This window comes from Lissotriton vulgaris, unplaced genomic scaffold, assembly GCF_964263255.1.
Source record: "Lissotriton vulgaris unplaced genomic scaffold, aLisVul1.2 SCAFFOLD_2068, whole genome shotgun sequence".
In the NCBI taxonomy this organism is placed as follows: Eukaryota; Metazoa; Chordata; class Amphibia; order Caudata; family Salamandridae; genus Lissotriton; species Lissotriton vulgaris.
This window is the reverse complement of record NW_028248679.1, coordinates 288647-304998: the sequence shown is the minus strand read 5'-3', so window position 1 is coordinate 304998 and position 16352 is coordinate 288647. Positions and strand designations below refer to the sequence as shown.

The 16352-nt window shown below is 47.8% G+C and overlaps 1 protein-coding gene across 1 annotated transcript in view; it reads left to right on the top strand.

The window, feature by feature from the left end:
• Positions 1–7025: 7025 nt before the first annotated feature.
• The window catches only part of ARMC1 (armadillo repeat containing 1), a 198055-nt gene continuing 188728 nt past the window's right edge, over positions 7026–16352 (top strand). Inside the window, exon 1 of the mRNA XM_086950145.1 lies at positions 7026–7290. The gene's annotated coding sequence lies outside the window, so the exon portion shown is untranslated. The remainder of the gene's footprint in view (positions 7291–16352) is intronic.

Sequence of the window (16352 nt, the reverse complement as noted above, 5' to 3'; positions counted from 1 at the left end):
GTTAAGCCTAACTGTTTTTGGCCCAAGCTACCAAGGGTTAAGCACAAGTTAATTTAGTGGCTTTTGTAGTAGACCCTGAAAGAGATTGTGACTAATGCTTGAGAAGGGCACACACACACCCGATTCACCCATGTAAGTTGAGCGGGACACAATAGTCAGACACGCATGCATTTATGGTCTGTGGTGCTTTATTAAGGTATGGCTTCAGCAAAAATAACAATTCCTTCTTCTTTCTTCCTTGAGGTCAATGCCGTCGATGACCACCAGGGATTTCTCAGTTGCCCCTCAAAACAAAGAAAAGTTCCACAGGCAAGTGTTTTGCTCACGTTTTTACTGCAAGGTAGGGGTTTGAGAGAGAGTGTTTGTATCTCCTTAGTTAAACTTAACTATAAGGGGAATCAGCTCCACCCAAACCGCAAAAAAAAAACCCTCCACCTATAAATGTAAGACGACTTTTTGCCTGCATATATGTCAGACCTCTTACCATATTCAACAACGCTGTGAAGACTTTACGGGGTCAAATATACACACTACCCCCCATTCTCCAGAGGAGTACTCTAAGCTTGGCCTCCCCTCCTCCGCCAACTCCCCAGAGGCTAACACATAGCTGGGCAAGCCACACTCCTCCAGGAGCATGGCAGGGCGGCTGGTGGGGATGGTGGACTCTTGGTGTGCTCAAAGTCTCCTTGAGTCTTCTTAGCTCTGCGTGAATCACGTCTGTGCTCCTCTTGGCTTGCCAACTCCAGGGACATTTCTCGTCCGTTTTTACAATCTGGCGTCCTTACTCCGAGGCCTCCTTCCACGTCACTGTAGGATGGGGGAATCTGACTGCATGGTTACCCCCACTTTTTTACTGGCGTTTTGCTGGTTTTTGACTTAGTCTGACTAGGATCCTGCTACTCAGGACCCCAGTCTATCTGCTTTCTCCCTAAATTGATTTCATGTACATTAGGTACACTTCAGAGTGGATTCTGGGGTACCCTTATAAGTCCCTAGTATATGCTAAATTATGTACCTAGGGCATAGGTACCCCAGAGGCCTCCTATGTATTGTGCCACCCCTGAGAGACCACTCAAACTGACACCACAGGTCTGCTACTGCAACCTGTGTAAGGTGGCGCATGCACCCCTTACTTAGATATAGGTTCACTATATCTACCTTATATCACTGCACATGTAAACCTATCAGTCACCCCTATGGCAGGGCTTATCAATCCTGAAGGCAGGGTGCTGGGTTTTATGTGAGAGGGTGCCCATGCATGAGCAGAGCCCATCTGCAGCCTTCGGAACCTATTCTCCTGGGTTATTCTGTGATGCAGCCAACCATATACTCTTAAGTGCATTAAAACCTTGCGGTAAATGCTAACTTTAAAACAGCTGCATGGAAACATGTTGTGTTTGGTGTCAAACACCTTGGAATCATACCTCCACAGCAGTAACTGGTGTGGGAGGTATGATTCCACCCTCCTAAAGGGAAGAATAGGACTACACTGGTACACCCGGTACCAGCAGTCTCGACCCTGGCATCACAAGATGGATGCTGCCAGCCACAGACCCGCGTCTGCTCTCCTGCTGCTGAGCCAAGCTCGAGCAGGGGAAGGCATGACAATAGGCATCCTGTCACAGGAAGGTGTCCCACCCCTTCCTTGGATATTGGGGCTGGGTGGGTGCACTCTGAGAGTGCTTTGATGTCTGCACTGGGGGCACATTTGTGTCCCTGTGCATAGTCAAACTCAAACCGGTTGCAGGAGCCATTTTATTCTGCTCTGGTAAGAAACCGGACAAAGGAAATGGGTGTAGCCACCCCTCTGTCCTGACCCTCCCATAGTTGGGTCCCCAGAGTTTGTCCCACCCCTTCCTTGGGTATAAAATAGGAACCCCTGCCTACAGGACTTTTGATTTACCTGGACAAAACTCTGCTACGGAAACCAAGTACTTCGACTATCTACACTACGCTGGATGACTGAAGATTCTCCCTTGCAGTAAAGGAGTTACTCCCCTGCTAAGCAGGCACCAAAGACACATCTGACTAGATTGCATCTTCGAAGCTCCTGAGGACTCCAAAGATTTCTGCAACACAGGAGGTGGGTTTCCAAGTGTCCCAGAGGTATACAAGAGCTGTCGGCAAACCTGAGACCCGCAGCCCTCGTGGGGACCATGCAACCCGAGCCCCTGGACACTGTGTCTATTTGCAGCAGCATATGGTTTTCGGCGATCCCTGAGGCTGTGCTTTGGGACTTGTAGTCCTGACCCCGAGCGGGGTTTCCACTGAAGATTATGGCCTACACTCCACGAGTGTTCCGTGGGCTGGTATTTTAAGATTCCGCTCAAGGTCCCTATGCGATCCCTGGTCCGTTGGCCTGTGGGTCCCTGTGAAGGTAACTTTGACTTTCAGTGGGCTTTCCTGGTTGCTCCAGACGTGCCTTGTTTCTCTATTGTTTGGAGAGTGCCCACGACCTTGCTGGTCCTCACCGAAGCATCTTTCCTCTGACGGCGTGGGTTGCAGTTGCCAAAGCTTGTTTGTGTTCAACCCGGACACTGACCCCCGAGCACTCGATAATCATTCATGGGACAGCTGGCCTGCAGACTTTGGTCGTCCTCGACGTCTCCTGGTCCCCATGGCTGCAGAGTCAAGCACCACTCCTTCTCACCTGAAGCATCCAACATCAGTGGGTATTTGTCTACCGAGCCCCTGGTCACCCTGAAGTGACCCAGACTCTGTCCCCTTTACTTTCAGGTTCTTCTCAGTTCCGATCCAGGCTTGGATTACACCGGACACTTTTCTTCTTCACGGCAGCAGCACTTCTCAGCATCACGCCATTGAAAACGACAAAGATCCCCGACACCACTTGACACCTATGCACCCGGCTTCCCTGGGTGAGGTAAAGCGGGTACTCCGGTACTCTCAAGGGTGCTTGCCTTAGAACCTTCTAAGTTTGAAAGGGTTTGTTTAAAGTCCTCTTCTAAGTGTCCTTAATCTTTAAAATTCCAACTGTGACTTTCCCATAGAGTTGTACGGAGCTCGTGTCTGTGTTCTCACACTGCACACGTTCCCTGTGGGTCTCCTGTGTCACTACCTTGGGTGGTTCCTTGGGGTCCCAGCGATTCTACCTGGTTTAGGCGCTGTGTCTAATCAAGTCGTGGTTGTTATACCACTTTCTTAGTATATGGTTTGGTCTCCCCCTGGAGACCACTGTGTAGTGTGCTATTTACTGTCATTCTAGTGATTTAATAGTGTGTATCTTGTGTTCTAATCTCGTAAAGGGATTAGTAGAGAGTGTTTAGTAATAAATACATATTTTTATAATAACACTTGTGTGGGTCTCCTTTCATTTGGTCATCCAGGAAGTTATGACCTGATAAAACAAGCTGCTTTGCATTCGTTCGAGACTTAGCCTGAAGGCTGCTCTCCATAGCTACCACTTGGATAGCTTTCAATAAAGGTTGTCTTTAACCTAATCATCTATAAAGGTCGTTTGGACTGGTGCAAGGTGCCCACTTTAATTAGTGGACAGCATATACCAGGCCAACTTCTCACAGTCACCAGCTTCTCCCTGTTCGTCACGCACCTCAGCTGGCACAACTCTGTCCCCCTCAAAATCATGTGTATCTACTGACAGCTCCATTCTAACCTCCCAATACGGTCTCAACAACTCTGTCACACGTTCCTTCCTTGGTTAACCTCTAAAAATATACTCAATAACAGATTGTAATACTACATCCTTCTTTTGCTCCTCCTCCTATTCCACTCTTTTGATTGTTGGTTCTCCTGAATCATGGACCAATTGAATTTTAAAATCTCCCCATGGATCATCCATACATTCCCCCATTGGAACAGGCATAAACAGTCTGCCACTACATTCTCCCTGCCATGTACATACACCAAATTGTACGCGCACACACAGACACACTCCCTTCCACAGTCAACAACTTCACGAAGGGCCTATGATCCCCAGACAATAAAATGATCTAAAGCCCAAGCACACGCTAATGCTTTCTTCTCTATTATTGGATATGTTTCCTCTGCAGGTTACAGCGATCTGGAAGCAAAAAGACTGACTTTTTCCTTTCCTAAGGGGTCCTTCTGAGATCCAACTCAGGGTCAAAACTGCTCAAGGCCGACACCTTCACCAAATCATTCTTGACTTGATTAAACTCTGCCTCAAATTGTATGCTCCAATCAAATGTTGCATTATTTTTCAACAACATGCGGATATTGTACACTTTACTCGCAAAATTTGTAATGAGTTTTGCACAATATTCTGCCATTCCCAAGAATGAGCTCACCTCATCCTTGTTCTTTGGCGCAGAAGTTCCAACAATAGTATTCACTAATGCAGGCTTCGTCTCTCTGACCGGGCAGACTGGAACCCTGGGTCACCTGACGACAGTAAGGATTGGTGGACTGTTCTACCCCATCACCTCCTCTCTTTGAGCCCCAACAGGAGGACTGGTCACAGGATTGGAACACAACGGAAGAAGAAACAGGCGCCTTTAACTGGGCGTTCTACTGTGACGAGACTCCACCCACTCGAGCCGTCATAGGAAGCCCATTGGATAAAATCCGGGAAGTGCACAACAAGGTGTGCGACGTCACCGACGTGAGAGAGGGGAGCAGAGGAGCCACGGCGGAATCGAGGGACAACGAGAACCGGTCTGAAGATAGCAAGGAGAAGCAATCCAGAGAAGAGTTGCTGGCGGTGGAGGCAGTGCCAGGAGGCCCACAGTACCACTTATCCCCGAGCCACACCCATGGAGGAGCGTGGCTACTGCAAGTACGGGACCGTATCTCAGGCTGGGTGGGGAGGCGGGGGCACCGAACCGCCATAGGAATCCGGCGTTCACTGAAAACACTTGCGTACCCCCTCCCTTTGCCTCACTCCTTTTCCCTCCCCGTTATCCCAGCACCTCACTCAATCACTATCCAGAACCCGGTATCGTGCACTGAAATCACAAGTGAATTAGGTGTTTCCTCACCCCCGGCCCTAATAATATTGATAGTCTGAGAGTAACCTCACTGACAGCCATTTCTCTGTCTTGCTCTTTTAGGGTTACCACGCCTATCCAGGGACTGACGAGGAAGCGCAAGAGAAGCCGAACCAGCAGACTGGATCCCTGGGACTCTTCCTCCATCACGGATCCCGCCAAGTTTGCAACCGAAAGAATAACTAGTAGAAAGAAGCGTGTCTTAAAGAAAAAAAACCTTATCTACCTAGACCCAGTTTCTGGCCCCTTCATTCCACGCCGCCAGTCTCACTCCTTCCTCACTAATCACATGATATAGATATGTCACGCTCCTTCTGTAAACCGGCACTTGCTGAGCTCCACAGTCAGCTGTACATTCTCTAGGTTACTCAAAACTTTCCTCAATCTCTCATCATGACTTTCCCTATTGGCACACAGAATGTAAAACCACAAGTTTCTTCTGTTGTGGTTGGTAAGCTTTGAACCAGCATAATCGGAACCTCGGATCCTACCATAGAATAGAAAATGTTCTTGAGAAAAGAATTTTAGATTCTATTAAGAACACAGAGGCAAGGATTATCCCACCCATTGGGACAGGTAAGATGTATGGTATTATTGGTATTGAAGTAACTGTTGTTTTCTTTGGCCCACCATTGTGATTCAATTTGTGCTGAGATTAGATTAATTTTACTTGTCTTTTCAGGCTCGCAACCAAAACAAAAATTTAAGGGTCTGTGCAAGGCTGTTTCCGGTACCTGTGTTCACGGCTCTGGTTGCACTATTCGGACTTTGTACCATTTGGATATGTAATGTTATGGACTTTGGTAACTCTATGTTGAGAGTCCTTTGAGCTGTTCTTTCGATCCTTTTATGGACATCGTTCTCTTATTCGTTGGACTGCATTTTCACAAAGAGGCAGAAAAGATGGTGCCTCTCTATTTTGTATGTGCTGCCAAGTGGCTACTGGTGGTTTGATAAGAGGTGTGGTTCAAAGCCTCATTGGATATATTGTGTGTTTCACTGTTTTTCATTGGCTGCTGTTTGAGGGCAGTAAAGACTTAGAAGCATAATCCTCACCTCTGTGCCTATAATAGAATCTAAAATTCTTGTTGCAAATGTAAAAACATTTTCTATTGTTCAGCAACAGAAAGGACCACCGTGAAGTCACCACGCAAGGGGGTGTAATTGGACGCTCCAGATGGCCATGAGCTCGCTATACAAATTTTGCAAGCAGTCATTTTGTACCAGAATGTTAAAAATGTGGCCGCGCTGAAGATTCTTAAAATCTAACGCTTTCTTCCTCAAGTTTTGCTGATATCCTTATTTGGGTTTAATACGTTAAAAACCCAAAGTAAGATTTTCTCTATTTTTTATTTTTAACTTACATTGACATTTGTGTCCTCCTTGTATGCTAAATTTAGACTGGCATTAGGGTATACAATATCATGGTTTCAAGCTCGCAATTGGCACAAATTTCACCTTCCTTAGAAAATCCTGAGAAGTCCACAGCTTGGAAAGTGGTTTGACATTTTTGAAAAGTATTTAATTGTTATCGACCCCACACAGTTACAAGTTACAATGTACTTCGAATATTGTTTAAACGTTTCTTCTATTCAAGCCTTTTCAGAAAGTTTTTCTAAATTGTTTTAGCAACTTTCAACCTTCACTTGACAGCTGTTTTACAAAATAACCTCAAAGAGGGTCCTTGGTGGATTAACACACTGCTTTTCCCATTCACGTATCCTTTCAACGTACCTATGCATGAAGCCATAAAAGAGCCGCTGTTTTTGTGTTCCCATCTAGTGACCAGCCTGCATGTCAACATTCCCAGTCAGGCTTGATCTTAATATTTACAGACACTTGATCTCAGTACTTATACGCACGCGCACTGGGAAGGAGTTCACGAGAACATGATTAGTAATAAACGAACACCACCGGCCATGTGTAGCTGAGCCATCGCTTCCGGACCGAAAGTCTATTTCTTTATTTTCTGGCGCAGCAGCGGGGCAATGATTTCCGGGGCAGAGGGCCATTCTTTCCTGGGCGGGTCATTTCCCCCCAACCAATCGCAAGCTATCTGAGAGAGTACAGCCACTGAGACCCTTCAAAACCCTGCCAATCAATGCTAAGTAGCATTCCGATTGTCTCTCCCATACCTTCACTTATTCAAGTTCCCACAGTGTCCTTCCTCGGTTGGAAATCGGTTTGGTCAATCGCAAAACAGAAGCAATCGGAATTTCAGCAGTGCCTTTCGGGAGGCGGGAGGAACGTCCCAAATCCGGGAACCTCCCACCTGACTCTGGAGGGTTGGCATGTATGACTGAAGGTACAGTGCCTAGTAGTTTCAAGGATTTAACTATTCCATGTCTATCACATTGTTAATATTTTGAATACATCCAGAAAAGAGGTTCCTGGCTTACAGTCGAGGGACTTACGATATCTATGATCGCGTGTTATTGTCTCCTTTTCCTTTCGACAGTGGTGTGGGCATGGACAGATGACTAGGAGTGAATTCCGAACCTCTGTGATCGGTGTCATGGAGAGTGCTGTCACAGCCAATGTTTGTTAAGCTTTGATAATGCACAGTCTCTGTAGAGACGAAGCGTACCACTTCAGTAGATGATATGTTCTTTATTCGATATATACCTGCACCAACCGCAAGGGAGCAGTAGGAGCAACCGTCTTCTATCAATCCTTACTCCTCCAACTGTCCCACCCACAATAACATTCCAACTTACATAATAAGCAAGTCAACACTTATATAGCGCATTACATACCCAGAGGGTCTCAAGGCCCTTGAGGAAGGGGGGAATTTTACTTATCGAATATCCAAGTTTTTAGTTGTTTTCTGAAGGATAGGTGGTTTTGTGTAAGGCGGAGGTGGATGGGGAGGGAATTCCAGGTTTTGGCCGCTAAGTAGGAGAAGGATCTTCCCCCCCATGGTGGCTTTGTGTATGCGCGGAACAGCGGCAGGGCTTGATTGGACGATCGCCGCTGGAGGGTGTGGGGGTAAAAGGATAGGCGCGTGTTGAGGCCTTCGGGTCCAAGTTCGTAGAGGGCTTTGTGTGCGTGGGTGAGGAGACGGAACGTTATCCTCTTGTTGACGGGGAGCCAGTGAAGGTCTTTCAGGTGACCGGAAATGTGATCTTTGTGGGGAATGTCTAATATGAGTCTGGCTGAGGCGTTTTGGATGCGTTGGAGTTTTTTCTGAAGTTTGACGGTGGTTCCGGCGTACAGGGTATTTCCGTAGTCCAGCCGGCTTGTGACCAGTGTGTGGGTGACCATCTTTCTTGTTTCGGTGGGGATCCAACAGAATGTTTTTTTGAGCATGCGTAGGATGTTGAAGCATGATGAAGATACAGCGTTGACTTGTTTGGTCATCGAGGAGTCCAGGATGAAGCCCAGGTTACGTGCGTGGTCCGTCAGTATGGGTGCGTTTCCCAGGGCCGGTGGCCATCAAGAGTCGTCCCAGGCGGAGGGGGATGTACCTAAGATAAGGACTTCCGTTTTGTCCGAGTTCAGTTTTAGACGGCTGTTCTTCATCCATTCGGCTACGTCTTTCATCCCTTTGTGTAGGTTGGTTTTGGCGGTGTTTGGGTCTTTGGTGAGGGAGAGCATCAGCTCTGTGTCATCTGTGTAGGAGATGATGTTGAGGTTGTGTTGTCGCGCGATGGTTGCGAGGGGGCTCATGTATACTTTGAAGAGGGTAGGGCTGAGTGAAGATCCTTGTGGTACGCCGCAGATGACTTCAGTGGCCTCTGATCTATAAGGGGGAAGGCGGACTCTCTGCGTTCTTCCGGCGTGGAACGAGATGATCCAGTCCAATGCTTTTCCTTGAATTCCGATGTTGCTGAGTCGTTGTATAAGGGTGCTATGACAGACTGTGTCGAAGGCTGCGGAGAGGTCAAGTAGGATGAGCGCGACTGTGTCTCCGTTTTCCAGTAGTGTTCGAATGTCGTCTGTTGCTGCCATGAGGGCGGTCTCGGTGCTGTGTTTGGCTCGGAAGCCGGACTGTGAGGAGTCGAGGGATTTGTTGGTTTCGAGGAAGGCGGCGAGCTGGCTGTTGACGGCTTTCTCAATGACTTTGGCAGGGAATGGGAGGAGCGAGATGGGGCGGTAGTTTTTGAGTTCGGTGGGGTCTGCTGTGGGTTTTTTCAGAAGGGTGCTGAGTTCGGCGCGTTACCAGCTTTCCGGGAAGGTGGCGGAGTTGAGGGAGCAGTTGATGACGTTTCGGGGATGGGGTGCGATAATGGAGTCTGCTTTGTTGAAGATGTGGTGGGGACATGGGTCAGTTGGGGATCCTGAGTGGATGGAGTTCATCAGGCGAATGGTGTCTTCAGTGGTGATTGGGTCCCAGTCGTAGAGGTTGTTCGAGGGGGGTTTTGGTTCGGAGGTGGGTGGGGTGGGCTGGTTTCCGGGTTGGTTGTCAAAGCTGTTGTGAATGTCGGCGATTTTGTCGTGGAAGAATGAAGTTAGGGAGTCGCAGAGGATTTGGGAGGGAGTGATGTCGTTGGTGCTGGCGGTGGGGTTGGTAAATTCTTTGACGATGTTGAATAGTTCCTTGCTGTTGTGGGCGTTGTTGTCTAGTCGGTCTTTGAATGCTGATTTCTTGGTAGTCCGGATTAGTTGGTGGTGTTTGCGGGTGGCGTTTTTGAAGGCGGCTCTGGTGATAGTGTTTGGGTCTTTTTTCCAGGCTTTCTCAAGGGTACGACAAAGCTTCTTGGATTTCTTAAGGTCATCGTTGAACCAGGGGGCGTTTTTGCTGCCTTGCTTGATTTGATGGTTTTTTAAGGGTGCTAATTCGTCGGCGCTGTGGGTGATCCATTGTGTGAGGTTGATGGCTGCTTGGTTTGGGTCCGATGAATTGGCAGGAGGGTTTTGGAGAAGCGATGTGAAGATCTTGTCTGTGGTGATTTTGTTCCAGTTTCTTCGCAGAGTTGGTTGAGGGTGGTTGTGGATCGTGGTCTTTTTGTAGTTGAAGTGAACGCAGCTGTGGTCCGTCCAATGGAGAGCTGTGGTGTGATTGAAGGAGATGTGCTTGCTGGAGGGGAAGATAGGGTCTAGCGTGTGCCCTGCATAGTGGGTGGGGGTGTTTACAAGTTGTTTGAGTCCGAGATTGGCGAGATTGTCCAGAAGGGTGGTGGTGTTGCAGTCGTTGCTCTTTTCCAGGTGGAAATTGAGGTCTCCCAGTAGAATGTAGTCCTCGGAGGGGAGGGCGTGTGGGGTGATGAAGTCAGTGATGTCTTTGCTGAATTGTGTGCGGGGTCCTGGTGGCCTTTAGAGGAGGGTGCCTCTGAGTGTGGTCTTGGGGTCGGTGTGGATCTGGAAGTGAAGGTGTTCGGCGATAGTGAGGTTATCGTCTGAACTGGTCGTGACGCAGATGGAGTTCTTGTGGACGATGGCGATGCCTCCTCCTGTTTGGTTGGTGCGGTCCTTTCGGATGATCTTGTAGCCGTCCGGGATGGCTATGGTGATGTCTGGAGCTGATGAGGCATTCATCCAGGTTTCTGTTAGGAAGGCGACGTCCGGAGAAATGGTGTCGAGTAGATTCCAAAGGTCGATCGCGTGTTTGTGAACTGAGCGGGTGTTGAGAAGGGTGCATTTCAGGTTTGCGGCGTCGTATGTGATGCGGGAGGTGATGGGTTTGCGGGGGCCAGGGGGTCTGGCGCTGGGCGCGGTCCAGGCGCGGACGGGCGTAGACGGGCTTACCTTTGGCGCGCGTGAAACTCTGCACGTAGGTCCATCTGACATAAGTGGATAGTGGGGGGGCGGAGCGAGGGAGGATCAGCTGGGAGGTGGGATCGGGGTGGGGAGGCTGGCTACAGGCACAACAAACAAAATGGCAGCGATAGTAGAAGTGAAACTGGGCGAGATTGGGTGCACAGAGGTGGAATACGCTATGGGCAGTGATCTCGGTACAATCCTGCAATTTGAATGAAAAAGCACATGTTACACAATGCGAGCGCAGTGAGGTAGTGAAATCTGGCAATTTAAAGAAAAGACACAAGTTACACAATGCGAGCTCAGTGAAGCAGGGAAATAAAGTCAAAGCGCTACGATTTCCTGGCACCAAGCAAGCAATGGGGAGAGCGCTACGATACCCTGATTGCAGGCAGGCTGTGTAAGCAGTGCAGGACGAGCAGGGAGCTTGGGGAGCGACCACTTCTCACGGAGCAGCGAGAGAGGTCACAGCGCTATTTCCGGCGGGGCAGGCCTTTAAAGTCCGTGGGAAGGAGGATCAGCTGGGAGGCGGGATCGGGGTGGGGAGGCTGGCTGCAGGCACAACAAACAAAATGGCAGCGATAGTAGAAGTGAAACTGGGCAAGATTGGGGGCACAGAGGTGGAATACGCTATGGGCAGTGATCTCGGTACAATCTGGCAATTTAAAGAAAAGACACAAGTTACACAATGCGAGCGCAGTGAAGCAGGGAAATAAAGTCAAAGCGCTACGATTTCCTGGCACCAAGCAAGCAATGGGGAGAGCGCTACGATACCCTGATTTCAATCTGATTGCAGGCAGGCTGTGTAAGCAGTGCAGGACGAGCAGGGAGCGTGGGGAGCGACCGCTTCTCACGGAGCAGCGAGAGAGGCAGTGACGACACAGTAAGACTACGAGTACCCACCAGGGACAATCCTGGTTCTTGATCACAACAGTATCCTGTGTCGTTCCGTAGTAACTGTCCGTTTTTCCTAGGGCACTAGCCCTTCTGGTGAATTGTGGCATCGGGGTTATGCCCAGTTTAGAAAGAAATGCATATTTAAAAAAAAAAATCTTTTTATTTTATTGAAAGAAATCAATATAAAACAATACAAAGAAAAAATGGGTGCAGTTAAAGCAGTATCTGAGATATTAAAAGATGAGCAGCCTAAATTGCAAATAATTACAAGACAATACAGTGGGTCAGGAGCACATACAGATAAATCACGGTCACATTTTTCCATTAGAGCACTACAGTGTCTCATTATCTATAAGGAAAGGGGAAGTGTCGCTAAAGGGGGTACAGAGAAAACCCCTACTCTCGTTCCATGGGCCCCATATTTTCGTCCATTTGCCTGGGCATCCCTTGCTTTCATAGACCACCCTCTCCACTTGCATACACCAGTCCATGTCTGACTCCCAATCAACATGTCTGGGCCCGACCCCTCCCTTCCATGTTCTGGCGATGTTGCGCTTTGCCACCGTACAACCCAGCGAGACCCAAATTTGTTCTGTTCTCAACAGATCCGTTGCCACCCAGATGTTCAATAGACAAAGCTGAGGGGATACTTCAATGGGTTTCTGACATATCTGATACATAGTGAATACTATTCTACCCAAATAGCGTTGGAGGACTGGACATTCCCACCGGTGATGTAAAAAAGTACAGGTAGAGCCACAGCCCCGGGGGCAGGCAGAGGATCCAAAAAGCCCCTTCTTAACAAGTACTGTACTGGTGTAGTAGGCTCTATGAAGTATATTAAGCTGTATAAGTGTAGTGTAGTTCCTATATTCCTAAAAGGCTCTGCACATTGGAATAATATATCCTATAGATTAGACGTAGGACTGAGGTCGACTAGGTCTCTATCGAATATATTAAACTTAATAGTGAGTGCCAGCTAGCTCAGAGGTCACTAGAAACTTTCTCGAATTCACAAGAAGGGATTAGTTTTTGACAACCGCATAAACATGACAACTTTGTTTCCCCAAGAATAAAAACGTATCTTCAGAGTTGTGGAAACAATAGATAAGTATTTCACTCAGTCACTTGTGCATGCTTCGTTTCTACAGAGGTGCAGAGAAATAGAGAGACGGGCGTTTTCAATAAAAGGTTTTATTGAACAGTCTTCGTTCTCGTGCAAGTAAAATGAACTGCTACAATCGTAATGCAGACTGCAAAGTATAATGCGTACAGCGAGAACAATATTATAAAATAATACTTTAAGAGCATTGTATGGTTTCTAAACCATATATAAATACATACATATATAAATAACAATGACTAAAAGTACTCAACTGGTGCTTCTAAAATACGCCTACCCCAATGTACGTAACCTAAGTCTAGTACGGGGGAAGGAGTAAGTGTAGCATAGGTTTAGATTTTCTTTGCCAAGAATCTATCCAAGGTTTCTCTAGGTTCTAATCGGCTCCATACCTTAGTTTAGAATGAAGGAGGTCTGGTATCTCAGTCTCGGGTCTCGATTTCCCAACACCCTGCAAGGTGAGCTTAAAAACACTGGAGCTGGATTCTCGGCGAGAGAAATGCAGCCTCTCGATCAGTGTGTAGCTGGAGGGTCGGCTTCCTTCAGTACTTGCTGTAGCTAGCTGCGTCGGGCAAGTAGAAGGTCGAATTGGTCCGAACCACCGCCTCTTGCTAGATCAAGTGAAGGCATGTTTATACCTTGAAGGTGTCTAGTTTGACGTAAAGTCTGGCATAATAACGCCAGTAAAGAACCCCAAGGGAATAGTAGTTCTTTGTAAAGTACATGAGTTCTTGGACAAATCAATATTCAAGCAAGGGGAGGTCCCTGACTGCTTAAGCCGATTTTCCAAGAAATCGGTGAGACGTTTCTGTACGGGTGGAAGTAGCCATGCCTGCATTTGGACTGCATGGGCTATGTCTAAAAAAGGGAATGATTTCTATGCCTATGTTAGGGCAATGTGAATTCTACCTAATCTTGGACAATTGCACTGGCTTCCAGTGCGACAAAGCAGCCAGTTTAAGATCCTTAGTCTCACACACAAACTTCTACATGGGACAGGACCTTCTTACCTTGCTGAGAAAGTGGTCAGGTACAAACCCTCCAGAACCTTAAGGTCTAGCACCAAGTCCCTTCTGGTACAGCCTAGGGCTAGAACATTGAGAATGGGATGTAGAGCTTTTTCCTACATAGCCCCCCAACTTTGGAACAAGCTACCTGTACATCTGCTCTCTCTTTCCAATCCTCAGGCTTTTCGTAAGGGCTTAAAAACCTGGCTCTTTCCCAATTAACTCCCCCCCCCACCCCCCTACACTTGGTTGTCATTTGTTGCTAAGCGCCTTGAGAGTTTTGTGAAATGTGCGCTATACAAGAAACTATGACTATTACTATGACTATAAGGGCATGAATCTGGAAAATTCACTTCGGATCCTAAAACGCCATACAACATAAGTTTGAAACAAGAGCGGATAGCCACCTCCCGGGGCGAGACTAGGGCCTCCCTCCAGTCCTCATCGGTCATGTTCCCCACATCGTCTGCCCATTTTATGCGTATTCTATCGTGAGTTTCAGGTAAGTTATTGAGGATTTTATGATGGGTCAGTGGTATGGCTTTTTCTGGGAGGTAGTCGTCCAAAAGCCTATCTTCTAAAGGCGAGGAAACTGTTGGGTCGGAGCACTTGGGAATTACTTTATATAATACAATTCTTGCCTGAAGATATCTAAACGTTTCCCCTTCTTGCAACTGGTACTATTCTTATAGCTCCCTGAACGGGACAACCCTGCCCTTTGCCCACATGTCCCCTTCTGTGGTGAGACCGATTAGGTCCCATTTGTCAAATCCCTCCTGTTTTGAAAGCATACCCACATGGCAGGACTCCAGCAGTGGAGTGACCCGCTTTTTGTGAGTTTGTTAAGAGCGATTCAGGGTGTGCCATTGTTCCAAAGTAGAGTGCGTACTTCGGAATCAACCGACTGAAAATAGCGAGGTGGGATTGAATATGGCGTATTCTGTAAGCCGTAAAGGAACCAGGGAAGTGCCATAATTTTGTAAAGGGCGGCCCTTCCTAACAACGTAAGAGGTAGTGTTTTCCAATGTTGTACATCGGTCCGGAGACGATGTAAACGAGGTAAGAGATTCTGTTGGTAGAAAACCTCTGCGTCTCTCGTAATATATATGCCCAGATATCGGAAACTGCCTGTGACTATGGTGCCATCACAACCCGTGGGGAGAACCTGGGGGTCCTCGCTTAAAACCTATACCAAAGATTTATCCCAGTTGATGACGTAACCGTAATATTTTTGGAAGAGGGCAAAAATATGTAATACCCTGTGGTTCGAGAATCGGGGCCTGACTAGGTAAAGGAGAATTTCGTCAGCGTAGAGGGAGATTCTATCCGACCACTCTGGCGACCAATGAAGTCCCTGAATAAGGGGGTCACCTCTAATCCATAGGGCCAAGGGTTCCAAAGCCAAAGCAAACAATGGCGGTGACGGGGGCAACCCTGCCTTGTACCTTTTCCCAATTCAAAGATTGGAGACCTGCCACCGTTAACCGTAATCTGGGTCAGACTCACCTAGGATAAAAACCGCTCACCAAATCCGTATCTCTCGAGTGAGGCAAACAAGAAGGGCCATTCTATCATGTCGAAGGTCATCTTGGCGTCTGGAGACATAATCACAGAATCTTACTGTATGGTGGAAGCTCTGCCAAGTACCCCGAAGAGGCGACGGAGATTGAGGGCAGTGTTCCTAGCTGGCATAAATTCGGACTGGTCCAGGTGAATCAATTTGTGGAGATATGGCGAAAGGAGGAGAGCCAAAATGTTGGCTAATGTCTTAACCTCTGGGTCAAGAAGAGAGATAGGTCTATATGAACAGCATTGCACCGGAAGTTTGCCCTTTTTATGTATAACGACAATATTTCCTAGTCTCTGCGTTTCAGGCAGGATCCCTTGAGGGACACCCCCATCATACATTCAAACAAGAAACGGAGCGATCGTCAAGGAGACAGGTTTGTAAAGTTCAATTGGGAGGCCACTCGGGCTCATGGCTTTCCGCTTTATCACCGATATAATACACTCTGTGTAGAGTGGCCCGGGATTGGGCATTGGCGGCCTCTTCTGCGATATCTCTGTATTCTTTTTTGTTTGGCGGCCAATTTATGCTAGGCGTCTGACGATAAAGATGCCACCAATCTGTTTTCAAGGAGAGGTACCTCTCTCTCAATGTCTTCCAACTGTTAACGTGTTTCCTTTTTGTGGCCTGCTACAGCGGCCACCCCACAGCCCCGAATCACTGTCTTGTATGCCTCCCATAATGTTACATCCCACTCAACCGAGCCATCGCTTTCTTTGAAATAGTGTTTGGTGGCCTCCTTCAATTTATCCTGGATCGCTGGTATTCTAAGGTACCAAGGCCTAAGAACCATTTCACGGTGAGTGTGTGGTGGCGCACCTTCATACCAAGTCATAATGGGCGAGTGGTCAGAGATACCCCTAGGGAGAAAGGAGCTTGAGCCAAACATGGGAAGTTGGGTGGCTTTGCTAAAAAAGGAATCAATGCGGATCATGCTCCCATGAACCTCTGGAGTGGTAGGGTGGCATATTCGCCATACATCTATCAGTCCCATGGCCCCCAGAAAATCTGACATTAACTTTCCCCAGGGTTCCCCTCGCCTGGATGGCCTGGGGTCAAGTTCACCGTTCAGG